The 24,486-nt window shown below is 44.1% G+C and overlaps 1 long non-coding RNA gene across 1 annotated transcript in view; it reads left to right on the top strand.

The window, feature by feature from the left end:
- Positions 1-1,594: 1,594 nt before the first annotated feature.
- Positions 1,595-24,486, top strand: part of LOC129462765 (uncharacterized) — a 48,550-nt gene continuing 25,658 nt past the window's right edge. The window contains exons 1-3 of the long non-coding RNA XR_008650946.2: positions 1,595-1,738; positions 2,935-3,098; positions 17,888-17,983. This is a non-coding gene — a long non-coding RNA (uncharacterized lncRNA). The remainder of the gene's footprint in view (positions 1,739-2,934; positions 3,099-17,887; positions 17,984-24,486) is intronic.

Below are 24,486 nucleotides of genomic sequence, written 5' to 3'. Positions count from 1 at the left end.
TCAACTTTAGGTCAATCTTTTAACTCTACCTCCCACCTCCCTTTTCACCCCCAGGTTATTTGCACAAAATTTGCAAGATCACATCATTTCAGCCGTCAGCCCTTAATATTTCAGTGTGTATTTGTAAAAGATGAAGACTCTTTTATTCTAAACACACAACCATGATATCACTATTACCCTTAAAACAACAATGACAATATTATCCAACATCCAGATAGTCTTTGAAACTTCCCTGATTACCTCTAAGTTTAACCTTTGGTTTGACTCAGATCCCATATTGCTTATGGTTCATCTATTCCTCAGATCTCTCTTAATCTGCAGATTTATTCTCTATTTTTTTATTCCCTTGAGATTTGTTGAAGAAGCATGTTTGTCCTGAGCGTTTTCTGCAATCTGGATTTTGATGATTTCATCCCCGGGTGCTGCTTGGCATGCTCCTCTGTGAATTAGTTATTTTCTTACTTTTTTAAACACATTTTTGTTGTGCTCCCATTGTGTTTAAGGTGGTAGCACCTGAGGCTTAGAGCTAAGGAGGGACACAGACACCAAGCAAGGAAACAGATATAAAATTTTATCTGTATTATTTTATATAATATATAAATATGTATTGCTTATGATATAAATATAACTCTATTTGTCCTCATAATACCATGAAGTAAAAGCTTTTTTAAAAAAAAATTCGCCGGGGCCGGGCGCAGTGGCTCACACTTGTAATCCCAGCACTTTGGGAGGCCGAGGCAGGCGGATCACGAGGTCAGGAGATCGAGACCATGGTGAAACCCCGTCTCTACTAAAAATACAAAAAAAATTAGCCAGGCGTGGTGGCGGGCGCCTGTGGTCCCAGCTACTCAGAGAGGCTGAGGCAGGAGAATGGCGTGAACCCGGGAGGCGGAGCTTGCAGTGAGCCGAGATTGCGCCACTGCACTCCAGCCTGGGCGACAGAGTGAGACTCCGTCTCAAAAAAAAAAAAAAAAAAAAATTTGCCTGGTGCAGTGGCTCACTCCTGTAATCCCAGCACTTTGGGAGGCCGAGGTGGATGGATCACCTGAGGTCAGGAGTTTGAGATCAGCCTGGCCAACATGGTGAAAACCTGTCTCTACTAAAAATACAAAAAATTAGCTGGGTGTGGTAGTATGCACCTTTAATCCCAGATACTTGGGAGGCTGAGGCAGGAGAATCACTTGAACCTGGGAGGCGGAGGTTGCAGTGAACCAAGATGGCGCCATTGCACTCCAGCCTAGGCAACAAGAGTGAAACTCCATCTCAAAAAAAAAAAAAAAAATGGTACCAAAGAAGACATTGTGATGTCAAAGAGAACCAGACAGGTTTCAGGTTTTCCCTCTCAAGTCAACTTTGTATGACCTTGAGGGAAGGGGTGTCCCTTACTACCTCTGGACCTTGGGGTCCTCTTCTTAAAATCCTAGGTGTTGACTAAATGAGTTTTTTTTCCAATCTTCTTAAAGCAATGGAACCTTTATGTCTCCTGCATGAACTCTCGCCCTGAATCCTAATATATAAAACAGCTAAACAGGGGAGCTTCCCTGGATGAAGTAGGGGAGAGCCATTAGGTCCTGCCTGCTCTCACTCTCTGACCCTAACTTTCACGTTCACCTCTCACCCCCTAAGGCAGCCACTGAGACACTTCTCTAGAACCTAGGTCTCCACGGACCAGTCGAAACCACTGGATTAGATAACGTTTGATGTTCTTCTAAGCATCACCAAACCATGAAAGACCTGGGTGAGTAATGCCTCAGTTTCCCCACTGGGGTTGGAGCTCTATGTACATTACTCTGTGTGTGTTAATTTATCTATCAGTGGAGGTATGACATGCCAGAGCTGAAATACTCTATTCCAATCTCCCTTTTTAGTCAGCCCTCCTTCAGTTGCAAGTGACAGAACCCAATTCAAACTTGCTTGTGCATAACAGGGAAGTTATTAATACATTTAACTAGGAAGTCCCTCCATATACCTGGCTTCTGGCCACGAGTTCAAACAGTACCATCATGCTGGTCCTTTCCCCTTCTCCTTTCCTCCACGGTCTGCACGGCTTTCTTCTCTGGCAGACGTTCCTCATGTCATGGCCAACAACCAGCCCCAGGCTTACATCCCACAGCCCAACAACCTCACTGGAAAGAGAGGGCCTCTTCCTTGGTAGTTCCTATAAAAGTCCTGCACGCCCACCTTCACTGGCCAGGTGTAGATCATGTGCTCATCTCTGAAACAGTCACCATGGCTAGGGGAATTCAGAACCTTAATTGGCCATCTTCAGCTACCTAAGCCATATGGGGCAGGAGGATTCCTCAAGAAACATTGAGGTGCTAATATCAAAAGAATGGGAAATATTCTCAAAAGATGAGCACTCTGCTTAAAGTGACCATATAACTTATCCAGACCAGAACAGTTTAGAGAGTAAAAAGGGGCGCCATTAACCATCGCAGTGGGATGAACACAAGTAAACTAGTAAACTGTTCTGGGCAACCTGGAACATGTGGTCATCCTATTTCCCTCAGAGAAGCTAAATGACTTTGCCAAGGTTCTCAAGCTAATGAGTGAGAGAAACGGGTGTAGAACCGATTCCAGTACTTTCTATCAAAAGATCATTGTCAGCCATGAGAAACTTGTTTCTGTAGTAGACTTGTCTCACAGAATAGGGTATGAGAGTAGATTTTATGGAAAAATCAGAACTTTAATGAAATTAGGCCAAGTGAGGAATCCTTTGTAGGGTCATGTCAGTGCCATCTGTAACAACTTTCCATCATTGACATGTCTGGATTGCCTGTGTTAAAATATTTTGGGTGCACAGATGTATTTACCCCCAAATGGTATGGTATTATCAGTGGTTAAAGAGTGTGGGTTTGAACCCAGCTCTACTACTTAAGAGCTGTGTGACTTTGGGCAAATGACTTAACCTTTCTGAATCTGTTTCCTTGTCAGTGTCAGGTCCTGCCCTGTCTGCAGCCGCCCAGCTGCCCAGGCGTTTCCCTGTGTCCTGCCCTTCTGTGGCCTGATCAGCTTGTTGCAGTCCTGGCCCTACCTCGAATCAGCTGGCAAGTGGTCAGCTTGTGTGTGTGGCCTCAACGCTATATTGAAAAGTGTTAGTAAGTAAACCATAGGGATTTTATAGCATCTCTAGGGAGTGTTAAACTGCAGGGAGGAAAAACTGTGAAAAGGACAGTCCAAAATGTAATTAAAAAAAAAAAAATCAAGTCATGCCATCACCAAGTCTCAGTAGTTCACAGTGCTAAAATTCCAAGTCAAAAAACAAAAACAAAAACAAATATTTTAGTGGATGTCTTTAGCCTCAGACACCTGGTTTGGAAACATACCACCACCTGTGCTGCATTAAACCTGCGAAAAACCCAGGAAGGAAATACAGTGTATGAGGCCAGAAAAGGGTGTGCTCCTGGATCCCTTAGGTCAAACAGCAGGCTGTAAATGACTCTTTTCAAAACAGACACATTACTTCCCAAGATTGCGGCCTGCCACAAAAGAAGGTACACACAGCGGTTGTTCCCAGCAAGGGTTATACTATATGGCTATTAGGGGGAATAGAAGCAGCTTGATTCTCGCCAATGACGGGAAATAAGGTCAAGTAAAGATAACAGGTCTTTGAATTAAAGAGGCTTTAAACACACATCCTGGCCTCATGGCTTTAGTAGCGAGTAAGAATTATGGAATGAAGCCTCGGGTTTTCTTACTCCCTTGAAGCTGGGCTCCTGAAACACACCCTCTCCCCAATTAATGTGAAGGAGTCCTGTGTGGGGAAGGCACCGGCTTCCTCATTCATGCCTTTGGCTTGTTTATGTTCTTTCTAAATAGACCTCGCTGCTGCATTGCTAGTGAGATCTGGGCTGGGATCGTTTCACTAGTTAAAAGTCTCACATATAGCACATTTGATGGTCTCGGTGGTAAATACCTTTAGATTTAGAGGTCAAGATTGCATGACTTTTGTCTAGGTAATGGGGAAGGGAGCTTGCAGACCCCAGCCATCATGGATCAGTATATTTCTATTTTGTCTTATTGTTCAAGGACAAGGTATCCAAACAGGCTTGACTTAATTCAATGAGACGGAATATCAGTTCAGTTCAGGGAAAATGTAGAAAACCCCAAACATGAAAAGGTTGTTTGTCATGTGGAGAAACACCTGGTTGTGAGCGTGGAATCCCTGCCCTAATGTGCAGACTGCATTTATTAGATACCCACCGAATTCTCCTGCTCTTGGGTAGGGAGGAGGGTGCAGGATGGGAATAGGGAATGGAGGGGGGTGGAAACTTAAGTCAAGCAACCCATTATAATATTAAAAAAACCAATTCTGGTTTATTTGGCTAGCCCACTGGCTCTTCTACAAATAATCCACTGGTTGAACAAACTCAACTTTTCTTTGGATTCTTGTTGGCATTGGTTCTAGTGCATGTGACTGTAGATCTGGGTTAACTCTCTTCCCCCATAACAACTAAAGAAAGTACACACATTTTTCATGCTTTTAAAGCTTTTCTTGTCTGATAATTAATAGAAGAAAGACCTTGATTTTGACAGCTAAGTCTGGTTACAACCCTACTTCATGGGGGTTGTTAGAAGATTAGCCTAAAGTGTGGCACAGAGTGAGAAAATGTTCTGGAGATAATAGCTTTTTTTTTTGTAATTTTTTTTTTAAATTTTTACCTTTTTTGAGAGTGAGTCTCACTCTGTTGCTCAGGCTGGAGTGCAGTGGCGCAATCTTGGTTCTCTGCAACCTCCCGCCTCCCAGGTTCAAGCGATTCTCCTGCCTCAGCCTCCTGAGTAGCTGAGATTACAAGCACCCACCACCACGCTCGGCTAATTTTTGTATTTTAGTAGAGACCGTGCTGGTCAGGCTGGTCTCGAACTCCTGACCTCAAATGATCCGCCTGCCTCGGCCTCCCGAAGTGCTGGGATTACAGGCGTGAGCCACCGCATCCAGCCAAGAGATAATAGCTTTTCATTGCATGGTCTCTATATCTTGTAGCTCACATATGCCCTTATCGGCTTCATGGAGAGTCTACAAATTTATAAAATATTAATATTATGTCTATTATGTAGGGAACAGTTTGAAGCCCTGCTGAGTTTCCTTGCTGTTGTTTGACTTTTTTTTTTTTTTTTTTTTGAGACGGAGTCTTGCTCTGCCGCCCAGGCTGGAGTGCAGTGGCGCAATCTCGGCTCACTGCAAGCTCCGCCTCCCGGGTTCACGCCATTCTCCTGCCTCAGCCTCTCTGAGTAGCTGGGACTACAGGTGCCCGCCACCACGCCCGGCTAATTTTTTTGTATTTTTAGTAGAGACGGGGTTTCACCGTGTTAGCCAGGATGGTCTCAATCTCCTGACCTTGTGATCCACCCTCCTCGGCCTCCCAAAGTGCTGGGATTACAAGCGTGAGCCACCACGCCCGGCCTGTTGTTTGACTTTAAATAGATCTTTGGTTCCTTGGTTTTTATCTGAATTAAAAGCACAATTCTAGGTTCTTACAGTTCTGCAGTATTTAAAGATTGTTAGTATGTAGAGAATAACTTTTTTTCTTTCCACAAAGCAACCCATGTTCATCGTTTAAAAAAAGTAGATGAATACTTGCAAAAAGAAGAATATAACCAGCAATTCTACCTCTCAAAGATTATCACTGTCCGCATTTTGGTGAATTATTATTGCACATGTTTTGTAACTTTTCACCTAATTATATATCAAATGTCTTTTCACATCATTAACTGGCCTTCAATGTCATGTTTAATGGCAACAGAGAATTCTATCCATGGGCACCTCATTTATTTAAGTAATCCTCTATTATGGACATTCAGACTGTTTCCAGTTTTTCCACTATCAAATAACATCACTGTTAAACTCCAAATCACCAAATCCCAAGATGTGGTTTCCAGTTTCTGGGCCTTCATGTCATATCTACTCAAACCTGTAGGTTTTTCTGAAAGTTAGAAATTCCCCGCATCTCAAACTAGCACCAAGGATACCCCTTCAAAAGGTTGAGATGTGAAATTCCTCTCTTGTTCCCAACAAGAAGAGGCAAAATGGGGGTCATTTTCATGACAGCCATTACTGTGGATGAGGTTCTCCAGTAAGGCACCTACCCTTCAGGTTTTCACCTCATCACAGGCCATTTTCTCACTGCAGCAGCAACCTTACCTTTCATGGGGACATCCAAATGTGTCATCCCAATAGACTGTCCCTAAGACACGGAAAAAGTTCACACACATGTGCTCTGTGCAACGCTCTAGTGCCTTCAGACAATGTCTCACTTTCTGTTCTGGGGGAGAATTGACTGGGTGAGGCCTTTTCCTCTTTAACTGGACATGGACTCATTTGAAAGATGGAGACATGACTTCATGAACAGGTGAAGACAGGTTATTTATCCAGAAGTGGGGGCTTCAAAGGGATTGGGAAGTATGAGATTAACTGCCCAGTAAAGAGAAATGGCTCAGGAGAACACAGGAGGGGTTCATGGGAAACCCTGGTCAGCTTCCCAAGCCTAGTTACGACCTGCTAATCCTGGGCAAAACTGCCAGGTGAGTAAGGGCTATCTTCTGTGCTTCTCCTTGCCTTCTTGCTGCCGCAAGCACTTAGGAGCATCATGGACTTCGTGGGGACCTAGGGCTCTCACTGAGCCAGCTCTTCAGGCCAACTTTTAGGGTAGCCCCTCAATATTAGTTAGAAATAGGCCAGTCCCCTGTCTTAGAGGAGGGGAATATTTGTCTTTCTTTTGGCAGACAGAGGTCTGTAGGGACACAAAAGTCACTGTGGTGATAAGACACCTTCTTGTGGGTGAAGCTGGTATTTGAAGGAGCTTTGGGTAGGGACTATCTAGAGGAATCACCAGGAGAGTTGCCAGATGAAATACCAAGACAACTAGTTAATTTTTTTTCTTTTTCTTTTTTTTTTTTTTTTTTTTTTGAGACAGGGTCTTTCTCTGTCACCCAGGCTGGAGTGCAGTGGCATGATCATAGCTTACTGCAACCACCACCTCCTGGGCTCAAGCGATTCTCCCATCTCAGCCTCCCATGTAGCTGGGACTACAGGCAAGTGCCGCTGCATCCAGCTAATTTTTAAATAATTTTGGTATATGGAGTTTTTCTATGGTTCCCAGGCTGGGCTGAAAGTCCTGGGCTCAAGTGATCTACCTGTCTTAGCCTCCCAAAGTGCTGGGATTACAGGCATGAGCCACCTGTACCTGGCTCACCCAGTTAAATTTAAATGTTAGATAAACAACACTTTTTTTTTTAAAGTATGTCCCATGCAAACAAAAAACCTTGAGTGTACAGTGTCTTATATGTATTATTTCTCCTGATCTTTTGCAATTGTTTGTTTCTCTCATACCAGGAACAAGCCCATCTTACTTTTGAAGAGAGCAGAGCTCACTTATGAGGACAGGATGCACGAATCTACTTGGGAGAGGCCAGCTATGCTGGGGTGTTTAGCTCACTGTGATCATTAGATGGCACGACTTGCAGAACTAATGATCGGTGGTCAACCAGTTAGTTTGTTAAGTGGAGCCTATAAAGAGAGTGGCTGTTGTGCCAAGTTCACAGTGCCAGGCACTGGAAGTGGCCAATAAACATTAGTATGATGATGATTATTATTAACTAATCTGTTGTTTGATGCTTAATTTATTTACAGTTAATTTTATGAATAACACTGATCAATACCTTTATAGTTTAATCTTTGGATAAATCCTTGGTGATTTCCTTAGAATATTTTTCTAACATTTAAAAAATTTTTAAAAAAATTTAAAAGTTTTTGTTGATATGGGGTTTTGCTACGTTGCCCAGGTTGGTCTTGAACTCTTATCCTCAAGTGATCCTCCTGCCTTGGCCTCCCAAACTGCTGAGATTATAGGCATGAGCCACTGTGCCTGGACTGAAATTCTTTATTTTAAATGAAATTCTCCTTGAGCTTTTTTTTGATCCATATAAGTACTGCAGTTTATGGCCCCAAATCTCTCTATGTGGCCAAATTTGTGTTACAAAATCTCAGGGAAATTTTATTATTGTTTTTGCTATTTTTACCTCTACAATTTTCTTTGCTGTCTGAAATTGCTGGGTGGGTTTTCTTCTAGTTCATCTTTTTCTCAGGGCATACTCTACTTGAATCTTGGCTTTATACAGGGTGGTCTGGCTCTTCACTCCATATGAGATACCTGAAGATCCATAGATGTCCCCGGGTATGCAGTGGTGGCAATAGTTAATTTAGCTCTGATCTCCTGCTTCAATCCTGGCCTCAAGGGGTGAAGTACTCTTATTTTCTCAGAAGCTTGTTTGCTTATTTGAAGAAGGTTTTTGTCTAACATTTTAAACTTTCCTTGTAGTCACTGAGACATAGGCTAGGATTGGCTGAGCTCAGAGCCTTTCCTCTTGGAAGCATTTCCTAGGGAGGGAAACAAATTAGTGAGAATTTGCTACTGGAATGGATCTGAATCCTAATATTGCTCATTGGAGCTATTAGACTAGCTCTGAGCCTGTTTCCTCTTCTGTAGAGTGAGAGTTGCTACTACTGAGTGCTAAGCACTCAAGAGACAGTGTCCTTACCTTGCAGAACACATGCGAAAAAGAGTCAGAAAAGGGGTTTCCACAGTGTCCTAAGTAACAAGAAAAAAATCATCCTTAATCCATATTGCCAATAAGTCCATGTGGATCCATTTTGCTAGGATGGATGGTTTGTTTGTTTGTTTGTTTGTTTGTTTGTTTTTCTGAGACCGAGTCTTGCTCTATCGATCACCCAGGCTGGAGTGCAGTGGTGTAATCTTGGCTTGCTGCGACTTCCACCTCCCCAGTTCAAGGGATTCTTGTGCCTCAGCCTCCCAAGTAGCTGGGATTACAGGCGCCCGCCACCATGCCCGGCTAATTTTTGTATTTTAGTAGAGATGGGGTTTTGCCATGTTGGCCAGGCTTGTCTAAACTCCTGACCTCAAGTGATCTGCCTGCCTTGGCCTCCCAAAGTGCTGGGATTACAGGCGTGACCCACCATGCCAGGCGGATGGATATTTTTATAGCTTGGCTTACATTGGAAAGATAGACCAGTAATTTCTGTGAGCCCACCACTCTTCTTTCTCAGAAAAGGAAGCTTGCCAAGTTTTCTCTTTAGCTCTCATTCCTCGAATGGAGGCTTCTGTCCAATAGATTATCCAGCTATGAGGAGGCCAGAGTCATTCATATAAGGATTCACTTAGCTGTAAAATCATAACAATCTTAAAATATCTTAAAGTTGGGGAACTTGCTTTTTCAAAACTCAATCCTGTTTGAGTATATAAGCCACAAGAAATAAACAACAAACAAAACAAACATCTTCCCACCCTGGAAAAAAGCCATAGCTCATTGTTGGATGAACAAATGGATCCAACTCTGCTCTCAAAGACAACTCACACTCACTTTAAAACTGTCAGGAGTAATCTTTCATGACTTCAGAGTTAGGTTCCAGACTCCATTCCAACTCCAACCATGGAAGCAGGATTCCTGGACAGGTCAGTTTGAAGTAGCTTGTGCACACAGTGGCTGGCTAGGAGGGGCGTGGGGGTGCTGTTTGGACACTCGTGGGCAATATGGGAATACGGGAAATATGAATGAGCTGGGGTGACTGGTGCTCTTGCAAAGTACTTGTTGTGCCCCACATATGGAAGGTAGCATCCAAGAAGGACTCCTGCTGAGTTGGAGCCTATGAAATGGCTCTGCCTCACCCTGCCCTACTCTGAGGGTAAGAAAGTTTGCTTACTGAGAAGAGTGAATCGGACACGGATGCTGCAGGCTGTGGGCTTGCCCTGGCTTGCCCGTCTTCCTGGCAAGACAAGCAGTTATTAGAGGCTGGTGATGACTCCCTGTGTCTGGGGACAAGCTGTCTGCATTTCTAGGAGATGGCTCCTTCCTAAGGGGGAAAAAAAGGTGCCAGACTGTGGAAGGGTCCAATTATTGGCAGCTCTATTTTACAGAATGATTGTCTTTGAGTGAAGTATGTGTTATAAAATCAAACTTGGCATTTTTAATTAACATAAAAGAATCTCAGTCCTTACATGCTACGTACGTGTATAAAAAAGGGAAATTCTTTATACACTTCTCAGGAAATGGCTTTCAGAGCCGCCTCGCCGCTCTGAGAATCTCCTTGGACAATGTCCCAAGGGCAATTGCAAACATATTTCATAAATGGGTTTGTCTAATTCTTTTGTCTGTTGACTAATACCTTTATTCAACTATCTTAAGATCTGTGTGTGTGTGTGTGTGTGTGTGTGTGTGTGTGTGTGTGTGTGTTTGAGACAGGGTCTCACTCTGTTCCCCAGGCTAGAGTGCAGTGGTGCTATCATAGCTCATTGCAGCCTGGAACTCGTGAACTCAAGTGATCCTCCTGCCTCAACCTCTCAAGTAGTTGGGACTACAGATACATGCCACCATACCTGGGTAATTTTTTGTGTTTTTAGTAGAGATGAGTTCTCACTAGGTTGCCCAGGCTGGTCTTGAACTCCTGAGCTCAAGTGATCCTCCTGCCTCAGCCTCCCAAAATGTTGGGATTATAGGTGTGAGCCACCACATCCAGCCTATTTTAAGATTTTAAAAAAATCTAAATACTACTATCAAAGGCAGCAATTTCCGTTAATATCCTTGTAATCAGCTCTGAGGGGTCGAATGGGCTGTGGACATCTTACTAGGGCCAAATACCTGTGACAGAAGAATTTCCCAAGAGCTTCTGGAATATGGCTTAGCATCACAAGCAGGAAAGCTGGTAACCATATTCCAGGGTCTCAGAGTGGATCTGTGCTCAGTGGCTGATGATTCAGAGGACCATCCTGACCTTGACCTTTGAGCTAATGCCACTGAACTAGCACTACAACTGCAACAGCAAGCAACTCTGGATCTCGGAATCCCATTTGACTTCTAATCTTAGTTCTGCTATGTATACATTGTGAAATCTAATCAACCTCTCTGAGTCTTATAAAAATGAGGAAATAACCCCTTCCTTACAGGGTTGTAGGAAGGCAATAGAAGGCGATAATGTGTACAGAGTGCCAAATTCAAAATTTGCCAAGTGGACAGTCAAGGATGATAAGTGTTCCAGCCACTTCCACCTCTGGAAGTCTACCCCTTTGAAAAAAAAAAGCACAGTTAGAAAGGCTTCAAGTTCTGTTTTATTTATTTATTTATTTATTTGTTTTTTGCTTTAGGTAGGCACAGAGAACAACTTGATCCTCTTGAAGTAGATGATTCCCAAATACACATTCTAAACTTGAGACATCTTCCAGGCTTCAGGCTTCTGTGGAATATTTACAAATGGTGGTTTTATCACGTTAACGTGTCTAAACATAAAACTCATCTCTGTCTTCATCACCCCACCTCAACAAACACACAAATCCCAAACAATCAACAAACCTGTTCCTCCCTTCCGAGTTCCCTGTTCTGTTAGTGACAACACCATTGTTCAAGATGCCCGGACTCTTTGACTTCCATTCTCACCCAATCAGCCTCTAAATCCAGCTAAAGTCTTTTTCCTTCTTCTTCCCTTCCCACCCCTGCTCTGGCCCCTTGCCCTCCAGCCTTTCTTCCATTCATGCCATTCCCAGTACCAGCAGTTCAGATGCAATGAGAAATGTCTGTGAACTGTTCAGGTCTTCTCATTCCATTCCAGATTATAAACTCAAAGCCTCCTCTGACTCTGGAATTGGCATGGCCTCTCCCATCCATCCTGCCATTGTTCCCCCCACCACCTCCATTCAATTGCATTCACAGATTCGTTTATGCCACTTTTGGGCTCAGGCTCTATATGGCCTACAAGAAGGATTCCTTAGTTCAATCTGCCCCAACTTTCCATTCTTTTTTCTTTTTTTTTTTCTACACTTGATCTTAGCCAAAAGGCCGAGAAGCGATTTTTCTTTTTTTTTTTTTTTCTTTTTTTTGAGATTGAATTTCACTCTTTTGCCCAGGCTGGATTGCAGTGGCTGATCTCAGCTCACTGCAACCTCTGCCTCCCAGGTTTAAGCAATTCTCCTGTCTCAGCCTCCTGAGTAGCTGGGATTAGAGGCACCCGCCACCACATCTGGCTAATTTTTGTATTTTTAGTAGAGATGGGGTTTCACCATGTTGGCCAGGCTGGTCTCAAACTCCTGACCTCAGGTGATCCACCGGCCTTGGCCTCTCAAAGTTATAGGATTACAGGCATGAGCCACCACACCCAGCCCCAACTCTCCATTCTGACCCAATCTCTCACTTTCTGCTCCAGCCGTATGCACCATTTACTCCAATTGTCATTCCCTTCCCCAGCCACATTCTTTCATCTACTCATCTACTTACCTCATTCGGTGGTTCCCATGTTGCGTAAGAGGACTTCTAAACTCTTTCTTTATCAGTTGATTGGAATCACGATCCTTTTTGGCATTTGAATGCTTCCATCAATCTGCATTTTCTCATTCTATTCTTGGGGCCACCATATTAGACTCAAATGAGATATGATTTCTGAGATGCCCCCAATAACCACTATGCCACCCTAGGAGGTAACACAGATTAGAAGTTAACGATTTGTTTCTCTAGTGTCAGATGAATCTGAGTCCAAATCCCAGCTCTATCATTTACTAGTTGCATGACATTGGCAATTTCTTTTGCCTCTCTCCCCCTCTGTTCTCTCATCTATAAAACTGAATAATAATGCCTAGTTCACATGGTTGTTATGCACTAAGGGGATAATGCATGGTGAAGCTCTTAGTATAGTGGCTGGCACCCAATAAGTGTTCAATAAATGATTGTGCCTGTCTTTTCATTCTTTCTATGGCTAATCAGTAATGAAGACTGACGGTGATACTTAATTGCTTGTTCTAGGGCTGTGTAACCTTTAAGATGTGAGTGTCAATGGTTAAAAGACTGCAAAAGGAAGTCTGAAAAAAGGAAGTAATATTTGACTGGGTTGTAAGGTTTTCAGGGGCGGGGATAATGTTACTTTCATCTTTACATCTCCAGTCCTAGACTGGGAATGTAGCAAGCACTCAAAAATATATGTTTAAGTCAAGTAAATGTTGAATTGCAAAAACTTCATTGCTATGACTTCCGGTCAGTTTTCATCTCTGTCTCCATATTACTTACAGTTGTCAAAGCAAACTTCCAGAATGCTGGGATTCACTCATTCCCTGCCATTAAAAAAAGAATGTATGGGCCGGGTGCGGTGGCTCACGCCTGTAATCCCAGCACTTTGGGAGGCCGAGGCAGGCGGATCACGAGGTCAGGAGATCGAGACCATCCTGGCTAACACGGTGAAACCCCATCTCTACTCAAAATACAAAAAATTAGCCGGGCGTGGTGGCAGACACCTATACTCCCAGCTACTCAGGAGGCTGAGGCAGGAGAATGGTGTGAAGTCAGGAGGCGGAGCTAGCAGTGAGCCGAGATCGCGCCACTGCACTCCAGCCTGGGCGACAGAGCGAGACTCTATCTCAAAAAAAAAAGAATATATGTGTGTGTGCGTGTGTGTGTGTCTGTATTACGTAGGAACACACATTTAAATTAGCACAGTTCTAGTCTAGCTTCACTAGATTTGGTGTGTGTTCTTCTTCCTGTCTTCCCACTGTAGACCTTTTGGGTTTGGGTCTGTCCTTAGATTTGTCTGTGGATTATAACCACACCAGAAGAGGCTTCCTGGAAGGAGAACCACCTGCATCTGACATACCTGAACTTTGCCCTGGGGTTAAATCCTCAGGAATCCAGCTTTCACAGTGTGTAGGAAGAGATCATGAAGGAGAGACCCATTAGGTCATCAGATTTCTGATGAGCCAAGGCCATTTTCTTGAAAATCGACTGCCTTTATTTCTGGGCCATTACACTGGATGTGTCACAAAGTAGTTCATGTACTATATAAGTTCCTAGTGTAGATGTACAGACGAACATTCAAGGTGCTTGTTTTGTTGCCACTCCTTAGGTTCTGAGCTTTAAAAGTAGAAATTTAATGTATAAAGTTTAATTCAACACATTATCGAGTGTTTATTATGTGTCAGGTACCATGTTGGGCACTATTTCTAGGAGCACTGAGACACTTACATGGTTACCAGGGTGATGAGTGAATGGTAGGTTGGGTTTTTCTTCCCCCTTATCTCCTTTTTTCCTTTCCCTCCCCATGCTTTGGGGTATAGAAAAAGACTTTCTAAGAAGAACCATGTGTCTGAGTTATGGCCACTCTGAGCTATATAAGCATTTGTCTGTATTGTAGTTGTTTACTGTGGTGTGCAGGCAAGATCTGGCACCCACTAGGGGTCTGGAGGACCTCAAGGATGCCCTGCCCCTCCAAATGGAACCAAGACCCTGAGGGGAGGACCAAGGTGGTAGGAAGACCCAAGTGTTCATGAGGTGGAGGGAGAAAAGAGACTGGAGAGGAAACAAGGGAATCCAGGGAGGGACCTTTGAGACTCTTCAGTCATCATTGTCAGAGGGCTGGTCTCCTTGAGGGTTTAGGAAGGGGGTAGGTGAAGAAGCATTTGTAGGCTTTGCGGCTGGTGCACTGTGGTCACAGTAGGACGGGATATAGTCCTGCTTTTTGACTTTGGATAATACTTCACCAAGGTCTGATCGTGTAATTTCTTCCTGAGCCTTTGGTTTCCCAAAATAAATCATTTCACTCCAGCTGTGGGTTAATATCATTCTGGCTCCAGGGCTTTGGCCAAGCTGGGGCTTGTGGAGCTCTTTGTCCTTCCACATCTGGATTTTGGGTCTGCAAATTGGCTGCTGACCTGGGCTGATAGTTCCTGAAATGTAGTCCCTCTCTGCTCTAGCCCTACTGATGGCCTCCTTCCCATATAGGGGGTGAGGGAACTGCTGTGGACCTATAGCCTCTCCTGGCTCCATCTAGGGAGAGCAGAACCATCTTTTTTGGGACACTTCTGGTAGGAAGACACCTTTTTCTTTGGTGGTGAGCTTTGCAGTTAGATTGCTCTGGGCTCTTATTCGGGCTCTGCTAGCTATTTGCTTTATGGTTTGAAACCTCTGGCATAGGGAAGTTGCTGGTTGTGCAACTTGGAGCATGTGATTTTACCTCTCTAAGCCCCAATTTTCCCATTGAAAAGTGGACAAAATAATAGCTCCAAGATATTATTGTTGTTGGAAGAATTAATGGGATAGTCTAAACTGCTAGGCATGAGAAATGCCTAATGAATGGGAGATACTGTAACATTCAGAACAGTGAAGTTTTAATATGACCATGCACTTATCAGTGAACATTAGCTGATTTAGCCATTGCGTATTAATAAGTCCTGATTGTACTGGGCCATCTTGTCCTGGTTCTAGAGTAAAAGCTGCATTCCAGGTATGTGTGTAATGAGGAAGTTAGGTATACACTATGTTATGGGGTGAGATAGGGCTTTCTTCGTAGGGGATCCTATCAGTGACATCAGCACAGATCTAGGCCTCTGGAGAGGTCTCAGAATTGTAGGGACTGTGGCTGTTTTGACATGGAATATGGTGCTTGGGAATGATATAGAGAAAACCATCTCCTGAGGGCTTCTGTATGTGCTGGGCACAAGAGGCCCTTATGATAAAATGCTATGGAAACTTCTTTTCTTTCGTGGACCATATTTAGGAGAACTGAACACTAGGGGCTCAACTCCATCTTATTTACTTGGGACCCAAGGAGAGACTTGAACTTGGCTCACCACTTAGATTTGGTCATGTTAAATCCTGTCTGAGAGCCTGGAAGAAGGTTTCTAAAGGGGCCAGACTGGAGCGAGGACCATAGAGTCTCTGGAGGGAAAGTCACCTGCAGTAAAGAAGCTTGGCAGGGACAGTGGAGAGCATCAGAAGGCAGCCAAATGCCTAGGCAGATAGGGGTGGGTCCCCAGTGAAACCTCACCTCCAACCCAAAGACAGTTTAAAAAGCCTGAAAGCCAAACTACAAGTTAAATCCTTAGACCGGATTGAGAATTTGTCTTCCTGTTTGGCACACTTTCCTCTGATTGTTCCCCACCCTTCATCTATTTCACATATATCTACCCTTTCCTAATTTGTTTTCTATACTATCATGCCCACCTTTGAGTGGTGTTTTTGCTGTAACCTTTTTTGCACACTCCCAAACCCATCAGCAAGCATTCCCCATTCTGAGTCCATAAGAGGCCCTGGGCCCAGCCATACAAGGGGAGCTTTCCTGCCTTTGGGTAGGGGGACCACCCTCGTGTCCCCTCTGTGCTCAAAGCTGTTTCATTGCTCAATAAAATTATTCTCCCCCCTCCTCACCTTTCAATGTACAGTGCGTCCTCATTCTTCTTGGGCACAGTACAAAAGCTTGGGAACCACTGAACATAGGTACAAGCTACAACACAGGCAAGCTGGGGCACCTTAGCATGGCGAAGCAAGGCCCGGGTGGGGCATCACTGGCCGGGGGTCCCTGGCATGCAAAGTGACTGAGAAAAAAATTCTTGCATCACAGTCAGATTAAACAGCAGGGCTGAGAGGAGTCCCAGGTTTCCAGGTGTGCATGGCCCCCATTTCCACGCCTGTTCCCTCGCTGGCCCTCCCGCAAACAGTGCTCTGGAAAAGGGCTGGGGTAGTAAGAACTGTCACTTGGAGCCCAATGTCTCTGCTGTGGAGAGCCCAGGAAACAGGAGAAGATCCCTCGAGTGGGTTGTCAGGAGAGGGTAGTGGCAGTTCAGGCAATACCCAGTGGAAGATAGAAAAATAGTGGCCTGGCAATCACAGGGCAATGAGCTGGTGTGGCCCTGAGTGAAGGGCTGTCAAGCTCCATTTTACATGGTCAGGCTCATGTAACACAAGTTCTTACCTCTGTGGAAAGGGCATAATAATAGTACCTATCATAGACTGGGTGCAGTGGCTCATGCCTGTAATCCCAGCACTTTGGGAGGCCGAGGCGAGTGGATCACCTGAGGTCAGGAGTTCGAGAACAGCCTGGCCAACATGATGAAACCCCATCTCTACTAAAAATACAAAAATCAGCCGGAGGTGGTGGCAGGCACCTGTAATCCCAGCTACTTGGGAGGCTGAGGCAGGAGAATTGCTTGAACCCAGGAGGCGGAGGTTGCAGTGAGCCAAGATTGTGCTACTGCACTTCAGCCTGGGTGATGAGAATGAGGCTCCATCTCAAAAAAAATAAAAAATAAAAATAAAAATAAATAGTACCCATCTCCTGGATTGCTGACAGCCAAAGACAGTGCCCAGCACAAAGTAGGTGCTCAGTAAATGTTAGCCATTATTGCGTGAGAGCTGTCCAAGAGACAGACCTCCTGAAGAGAAGAGTTGGAAGTGAAATCCTGGGAAAAGCCTGGGCAGCCTGGGGTATGGCTATCAATGGGACCATGGTACTCACTGGTGGGTAAAAACATGAGAGATCCAAATAACACACACACACAGGATCTGCTCCCCCCCAGCTCTCTCATCAGTTCCCTGGTCCCTGTGGCCTCTGATTCTGGGACTGGACCCAGAGAAGACACTAGTTTGTAATAAAATTCATGCTTGATTTGTCTGCAGCAAACTGATGGCTCTGATATGGCTTGTTGAAACAGCCTATTCTAGGGTGATTGAGGTGGAACAGTGTTTCTAAAGAGCCCTGAATATTCCCAGTGTTTTGCATTTGGTGCAGGGTTGTATGGTAGGACAAAGCCTGCTTGCTTCCTTTCACAGTGATCTTTCAGCTGGGAGATTACTCTCTTTACTTCTCCATCACAGCAGTTAACTCCCTCTACCTGCAGATATCTCCTTCCCACTGAGATCCTACTTAATTTCTAAAGCCCAGCTCATGTTGGATTAAGTCATTCCTTGCTCCTAGAACTCTTTGTTTATCTATTACCCTTGGTCATTATCCCATTCATATTCTGCAATGGTTCATGAATCTCTGCCTGCCCTGTTTTGTTGTAAGTTCTTTGAGAAGGTGCGCACATGCATGTGGGCATCTCATTCATCATTTTATTCCCCACAGGGTTCTGTGGTGTTTACTACAACTACAGTGAAATCCCGTGAAGTAAGAAATACATCATCCGCATTTCACAGATGAGGAAACTGAGGCATAGAAAAGGTAAGTGCCTTGCTCAAGGCCACTCAGCTGGTGGGTAAAGAAGTCAAGATCCAAGCAGTCCAGGGTCCCAGCCTCCTCACTACACTCTACTGACTTTCATGGTAGGAGCTTCAATATTTCATGAATTGAGTATGGTGAGTTTCACAGGCTTTGTTCTGAATATTATCTATAATACATATTCCTGCCATTTGGGGATGATAGACCACTTTCCCTTCTGAAATGACTGTGTCCAAAAGACTGCCAAAAGCAGCATCTTATCGAATTGCCTGTCATTAGCTTAAAAAAAAATTTCCAGAAGATAAAAAAGCAGCGTATAGTGACAATATGGCTTTATCCTTGGCACAGACAGGCTTCTTTGGGGCTGCTAGATACATGAGTAATGTTTGAAGTTATATGCCTTTCAGTTTGAAAGACTTTGAATAAGGCTTAAGATCAGCATTTGGAAGACCTTTCTTCTACTTTTCCCCAGCTAACATTGCAGTCCCTCTGGCTGAGTAATTTATCCTGAAACATTAATATATAGGGTCTGTTCATGTCTTAGGAAATGTTCTAGTAACTCATTTTCCCTTCTCTGTGAAAGTCATTGAATTGAATCATGCTCTCAATGAAACTCTCTTAAAATCCATTAATGAAAATGTTAGTACCTTAACAGAGTACCATGATATCCATCTAGATTTAAATATTTATTGGACAAACAGGAGAAATGATTAAGCCCCCTTAGGAAAATCAGTCAAAACTTCCCCAAAGCCTTGTCTTGTAACTAGTGTCACATACCAGCCACACTCACCCTCTCATCTGCTTTTTTGGCACTAAATTCAGTCAGCTGAGACCAAGCTACCGTGTAAGGAACAGATTAAACTAACATCCATCAAGGTGAAAGATAATTATTACTTGTGTCAGACAACACCTGTTTTTGCAGCATTCCTCAACTTAGTTAAACTGGAGACAGGCTAAACTTTCCACTGAATTTTCCATTTGACAGTTGCTCCAGGCAGTGTGTCTGCAGAACACCCTTGCTATGTTTACATTTTTGAGGCAGATTAAAAATGTCATCTGTGAAATATAACCTGAAAATCTCAAACTGTAATATATTCACCTATATAAATATAGGGGCTGAATGGGAGTCAAACGGAAGGCAAGGCAAACCCTTAGCTTCTTCTGGAGCAGAAATCTTTCATCAGACATCTTTTATGATGTTAAACGTGCAGGTTGTCTACAGATAGTCTTCATACTTCAAATTATGGTGGTGCTGATCACTCTTCGCTTTACAGTTTTAGGACTATTCATCATTTCTCAACAGCTTGTGGTATTTTCTTACAAACGGGGAGCCAGAAGTCAGGTGCCATTTAGAATATGTGAGCGTGGGTCTCCTTTTCACAGTCTTGACTCCATGCCTATGATGGCATTTTTACCTGAGAAAAGAATCTCTGACCTGGGGCAAAAATCTGAAACGGAGTGTTTTTTTGTTTGTTTGTTTGTTTTGTTTTGTTTTTTAAATTGAAAAGTGACACTGGTGTGTCTACTGCAGAAGTGCTAATGTCATTGCCAAGTTCGCTCCCAGGGTTGTCCTTTGTTGGAGAGGCCCTGGTGCGCTTCCAGATGTTTCAGTTGGGGCACGATTTGGTACATGCCCAAGAGACAAAAGAAGAAAAAAAGAGAACACGTCAGCTTCCCTCTGGGGGAAGGTTATGGGCCCTGCAGATTTTCTGGGTGTTAATCTTACTCTTAACATCTGTGTTGACTTCAATCACTGTTTCTTTTGATGTAATTTAAATACAGGCTCTAGCCCAGCTGAAATGGAGGGGAAGGAGACTTGAGGCTTCCCTTTATTATAGGTGTAGACATTAAAAAGCATTTAAGATACTTTATTCTTGGGATTACAGTAATGAGTATATATTTTTTAAAATTCTGTAGTCATCTCAACTTCTCATGCTCTGTATTCTCTCAGGTTCCAAGCTCTTTGATGGGACTTGAATCTTTAATTTCCTCCCCACCTCCAAGCCATCCCTTGGTTCAGCCCACCTCACCCGCACTGTTATGGTAGCTTTCTGTTTTCTCCCCTCAATCCAGTCTGTTCCAATCCCCTTTTATCTTCTGTGTACTAACAGTCATTTGTTCCAAACACAACTTAGGTCACTCCCCTCTTAAAAATGTCTAACCCCTGATGACAGGTGCCTGCATTGCTCATCCCTCACCATGGCCTTCAAGGTCTTTTGTAACCTGGCCTTGACCTTTTAAATCAGCGATATCAGTTAGGATGCTCTGGGCTGCAAGTAACAGAAACTGTGGTTCAGATCATAGGAAAATGTACGATCTCACAATACAGAAAGTCCACTAAAAGGGAAGACTTCAAATTGCTTGTTTTAAGGACGTATTGACATTCATGAAGAGCCAGATTCTTTCCACCTGTCCGTTCTGCTCTCCTTTGGGTGCTGATTTCTTCCTCCACTTGGGTATAAGATGGCTAGAGGGATTCCATGACACACAGCCAGACCAACAATGTCCAGATGAAGAGGAAAGAAGAAAGCCTTCCTCAGAGCCCCTGCCTTTGGTGACTTCCCTTCCTCTCACTGGCCAGAACTGGGCTCATACCCACTGGTTGGTGTCACTCTCAGGCCAATGGGTCTCCTCCCATCCCAGAGTGGGGAGCGGTGCCAGCTTCCCCTGAGGGATGTGGCTTTGTGGGGTAAGAGGTACCTGAGAAAACTTGGGATTTGGCTAAGAAGGCAGTAGGGGGCACTGCTGCTAGATAGGCAACCGACAGCATCCGCTACCATTTGCCGGCAGCTTCCCCCACCCACTGTGTTTTACCACACCTGTCATGGCCTTTCTATTTCTTCTCAAGAATGTCTTGCAGCCGGGTGCAGTGGCTTACACCTGTAACCCCAGCACTTTGGGAGGCTGAGACAGGTGGATCACCTGAGGTCGGGAATTCAAGACCAGCCTGGCCAACATGGTGAGACCCCCATCTCTACTAAAAAATACAAAAATTAGCCAGGTGTGGTGGTGGGCGCCTGTAGTCCCAGCTATTTGGGAGACTGAGGCAGGAGAATCGCTTGAACATGGGAGGCAGAAGTTGCAGTGAGCCAATATCATGCCACTGCACTCCAGCCTGTGTAGCATAGTGAGACTCTGTCACCAAAAAAAAAAAAAAAGTCTTCTCCATGTTTCTTCTGGAAGACTCTTCTTCATCCTTAATGGCTGTATTAGTTTCCTACTGCTGCCATAACAAATTGCCACATGCTTAGTGGCTTAAATGACATAAATGTGTTCTTATAGTTGTGGAGGGCAGAAGTCAAAAACGGTTATCTTGGGGGCTAATATCAAAGTGTCTGTAGAGCCACGTTCCTTCTGGAGTCTCTAAGGAGAATCTGTTCCTTGCCCTTTCCAGCTTCTAGAGGCCTGCTGTATTCCTTGGCTTATGGCCACATCATTCTGACCACTGCTTCTGTTGTGACATCTTCTCCCTCTGATCCTCCCACCTCTCAAATGAACCTTTGTGATTACATTGGGCCCTCCCCGATAATTCCCCCATTTTAACACCCTCAACTTAATTGCATCTGCAAAGTCCCTTTTGCCATATAAGGTACCATATTCACAGGTTCTAGGGATTAGGATACAGACATATTTGGGGGGTCATTATTTTACCTACCACAATGACATAGCACAACAACACCTTCTCTGTGATACCCTCCCTGGTTCCATTCTAGAAATGTCATTCTAGAAAAAATATAAAGAAGAGATTGGGAGGGGGCAGAACATTTACTACCCTTGGGGCACTGGTCTCAGTGCCACCTCTCTTGGCTGCCCAGAGAAGGCTGAATGGCAATGATCTGCGGCTTCCACCTTTCTCTGACCTGCTCTCTGGGCATGTTCTCTCACCTCCCTTTCCCTGTTTTTTGACCTGACATTGAACTTCCTTCAGGTCTGAGTCAAAGAGACTTCATACCCAACCCATTGTGGTTTGTGGAGGCGTTCACTAAAGGAAATGAAGAGGAAATTCTACCCACAGGACAAAGTGTTGTCTTTTTCTGCCCCCAGGTTACAATGATTTTTCTAGGGTGAGCCCTTTTTTTCTTACCATATGCTGTCCTGGCCAGGCCTGGGTTCTTGTCTATGGACAGAAGTGGCTCAGGTCATGCTAGAATGTCCCTCTGCCTCTGTCTGTCTCTCTCTCCAAATATTTAACATGCACCTGTGCAAGGCATGGTGGTAGATACCATTGCTGCGAAGCACAGTTCCCCAGGTACAAACCCTGAGATGTGGAGGATTCTTGCCAAGTGATTTGTTTATAAGTATTCCCAGGAAAAACCAGAGGGCAGTGGGGAATGAGGCAGGCAGGGGAAAAAGCTAACCAGGGGTGCACTATCAAGCACAGTCCCACATAAGGCCACTTTGTTTCCATCCTCCAGGGTAGCACTGAGGCATGTAGGTCACATCTCAGATGGTCCTGATCAGGGGGAGATTGTCATAGGTTAAGGGCTGCCCCCAAAGAGACAAATTCCCAGGGAAAGGGATTCTGACAGCCAGAGGGGAGCCCTCCATTAAAAGAGGTGCAGGTGCTGTTGTAAAGAAAAGGCCAGTAGGAGCCTGTATGCCCCAAGATGGTGCAGCAATCTGAGCAGGTCCAGGCAGAGCGCTAATATCTCCATGCACTGGAGAAGGCCCTGTATTCAGGCATTTCCTCTTCTCACATGGCCTAGTCATCCCTGCCCCAACCCCACTCCCAGCCAAGGCTCTAGAGCGAGACACTTGGCCTCTTCAGAAGGCTGATCTTCTGGCTAATCTTCCTGCTGATCTTCCCAAGCTCAGACAATCTGTGTAGGCTTCAGGTCATGCTCTGCTGCTTCTTGGGCTGTCCAGGCTTTGAAATCCTTTTAGAACCGAAAATTGCTTGCTGACTTCTAGTCACCACCTTCCACTAAAAACTGCTTGCTTGCCTGAGGATGATGGATGTATCTGTCTCCGAGGCAGGCCAGGGTTCCTGCCCTCTATCTATTGCTGTGTGCCAGCCGTTGGGCCACCTCCTGAGCACCCAGACAGGGAGGAGGCCATTTTGTCCCTGGCTGGTCATCTTGTCTCCCTGGAGGCTCGCCTCTCTCTCCCCATTCCTTGCAGCTTGACCCCACTCTTGATTCTGCTTACTTGGTCTATGCTTCCCTACCATGTAACAGAAGTTGGTTCTGCATTAAAGGCAGACAGTTTCACCCAGAGCTTCTAGCTGCCTTTTCCTGAGACGCTAACAGTCACCAGGTGCTACAATTACTTCCTTGGGTGGTAACACATGATGCTGCCTCCTCAAGTAACTCAAATGGAGGACTTTCCAAAAGCACATCGTTGTTTAAAAAATGTAATCATTATTGTATTCTACTTAAACTGATACATAAATTATACTAATGATAATAAGCATAACAACAGCTCATATGTGAGTACTGTGCCATGTATTTTACATGCAGTATTTCATTTCATTCTTTACCCCCAAATAGTCCTACAAGGTTGGAACTCTCATTATCACCACTTACTTGCTGGGGAAATGAGGCTCAGAGAGGTCAAGTCAGAACTTGCAGAGCTAAGACTTGAACCCAGGTCTGGCTGAATCCACAAAATCCACCCTCTGCTTTGTCACCCTATATTGCCTCCCATCTCACAATGACAGAAGGGGTCTCCTACTCAGAGTTGAGGGTATTAAATAGGGATGGATAGGTCTGGCAGATGAGAGTGTTTTTCCAGAGCTTTAAATTCCAATGGTGTTTAGTCACCTCGTTTATTAGATTCCTTACCCAAGAATTAAGTTAAAAAATGGGCTCTTTCTCCAAAATCCCTTTCAGATGGGTTGGCCAGCACAGTGGCCTTCATCACCCCAAAGTGAGTCACCATGCAAACCAGTTGTGCTTTTCTGGGAGAGGGGCTTAGACCCTCCACATAAGTGCCTTTTGAAAGAGTTTTTCCTGGAAGCCCCACAAAGCAATTGTTGCTTTTGTCTTGTTGGCCAGAACTGTGTCAAATGACTACTCAGCAAGGCAGGCTGAGAAGTAAAGTTTGAGTTTTGGTTGTTTTTTTTTTAAGTTTGGGCTTCTGTATTCTTTCCCTCCTCTGTTCAGCAATATACAAAAAGCATAATACATTGTGATCAACTAAGGTTTATACCAGGGTTACAAGGATGGTTCAATTTTAGGAAATTTATCAATGTAATTCACTATATTAACAAATAAAGGAAAATAATCATGGGGGATCATAGACTGAGAAAACTATTTAATAAAATTAATACTTTTTTATGTAGTTAGAAACAAACATATAAGAATAAAATACCTAGGAATGAATTTAACCAAATAGGTGCAAGAATTATATACTATAAACTATAAAACATTACCAAAAGAAATTAGAAAAGACCTAATAATTGAAAAGACATCCTGTGTTCATGGATTAGAAGGCTTAATATGGTTGAAATGGCAATACCACCCAAAGAGATCTACAGATTCAATGCAATCATTATCAAAACACCA

The sequence above is a fragment of the Symphalangus syndactylus genome, chromosome 2, assembly GCF_028878055.3.
Source record: "Symphalangus syndactylus isolate Jambi chromosome 2, NHGRI_mSymSyn1-v2.1_pri, whole genome shotgun sequence".
NCBI classification, from domain to species: Eukaryota; Metazoa; Chordata; class Mammalia; order Primates; family Hylobatidae; genus Symphalangus; species Symphalangus syndactylus.
The sequence above is the reverse complement of the archived record's forward strand: the minus strand, read 5'-3'. Positions and strand labels throughout refer to the sequence as shown.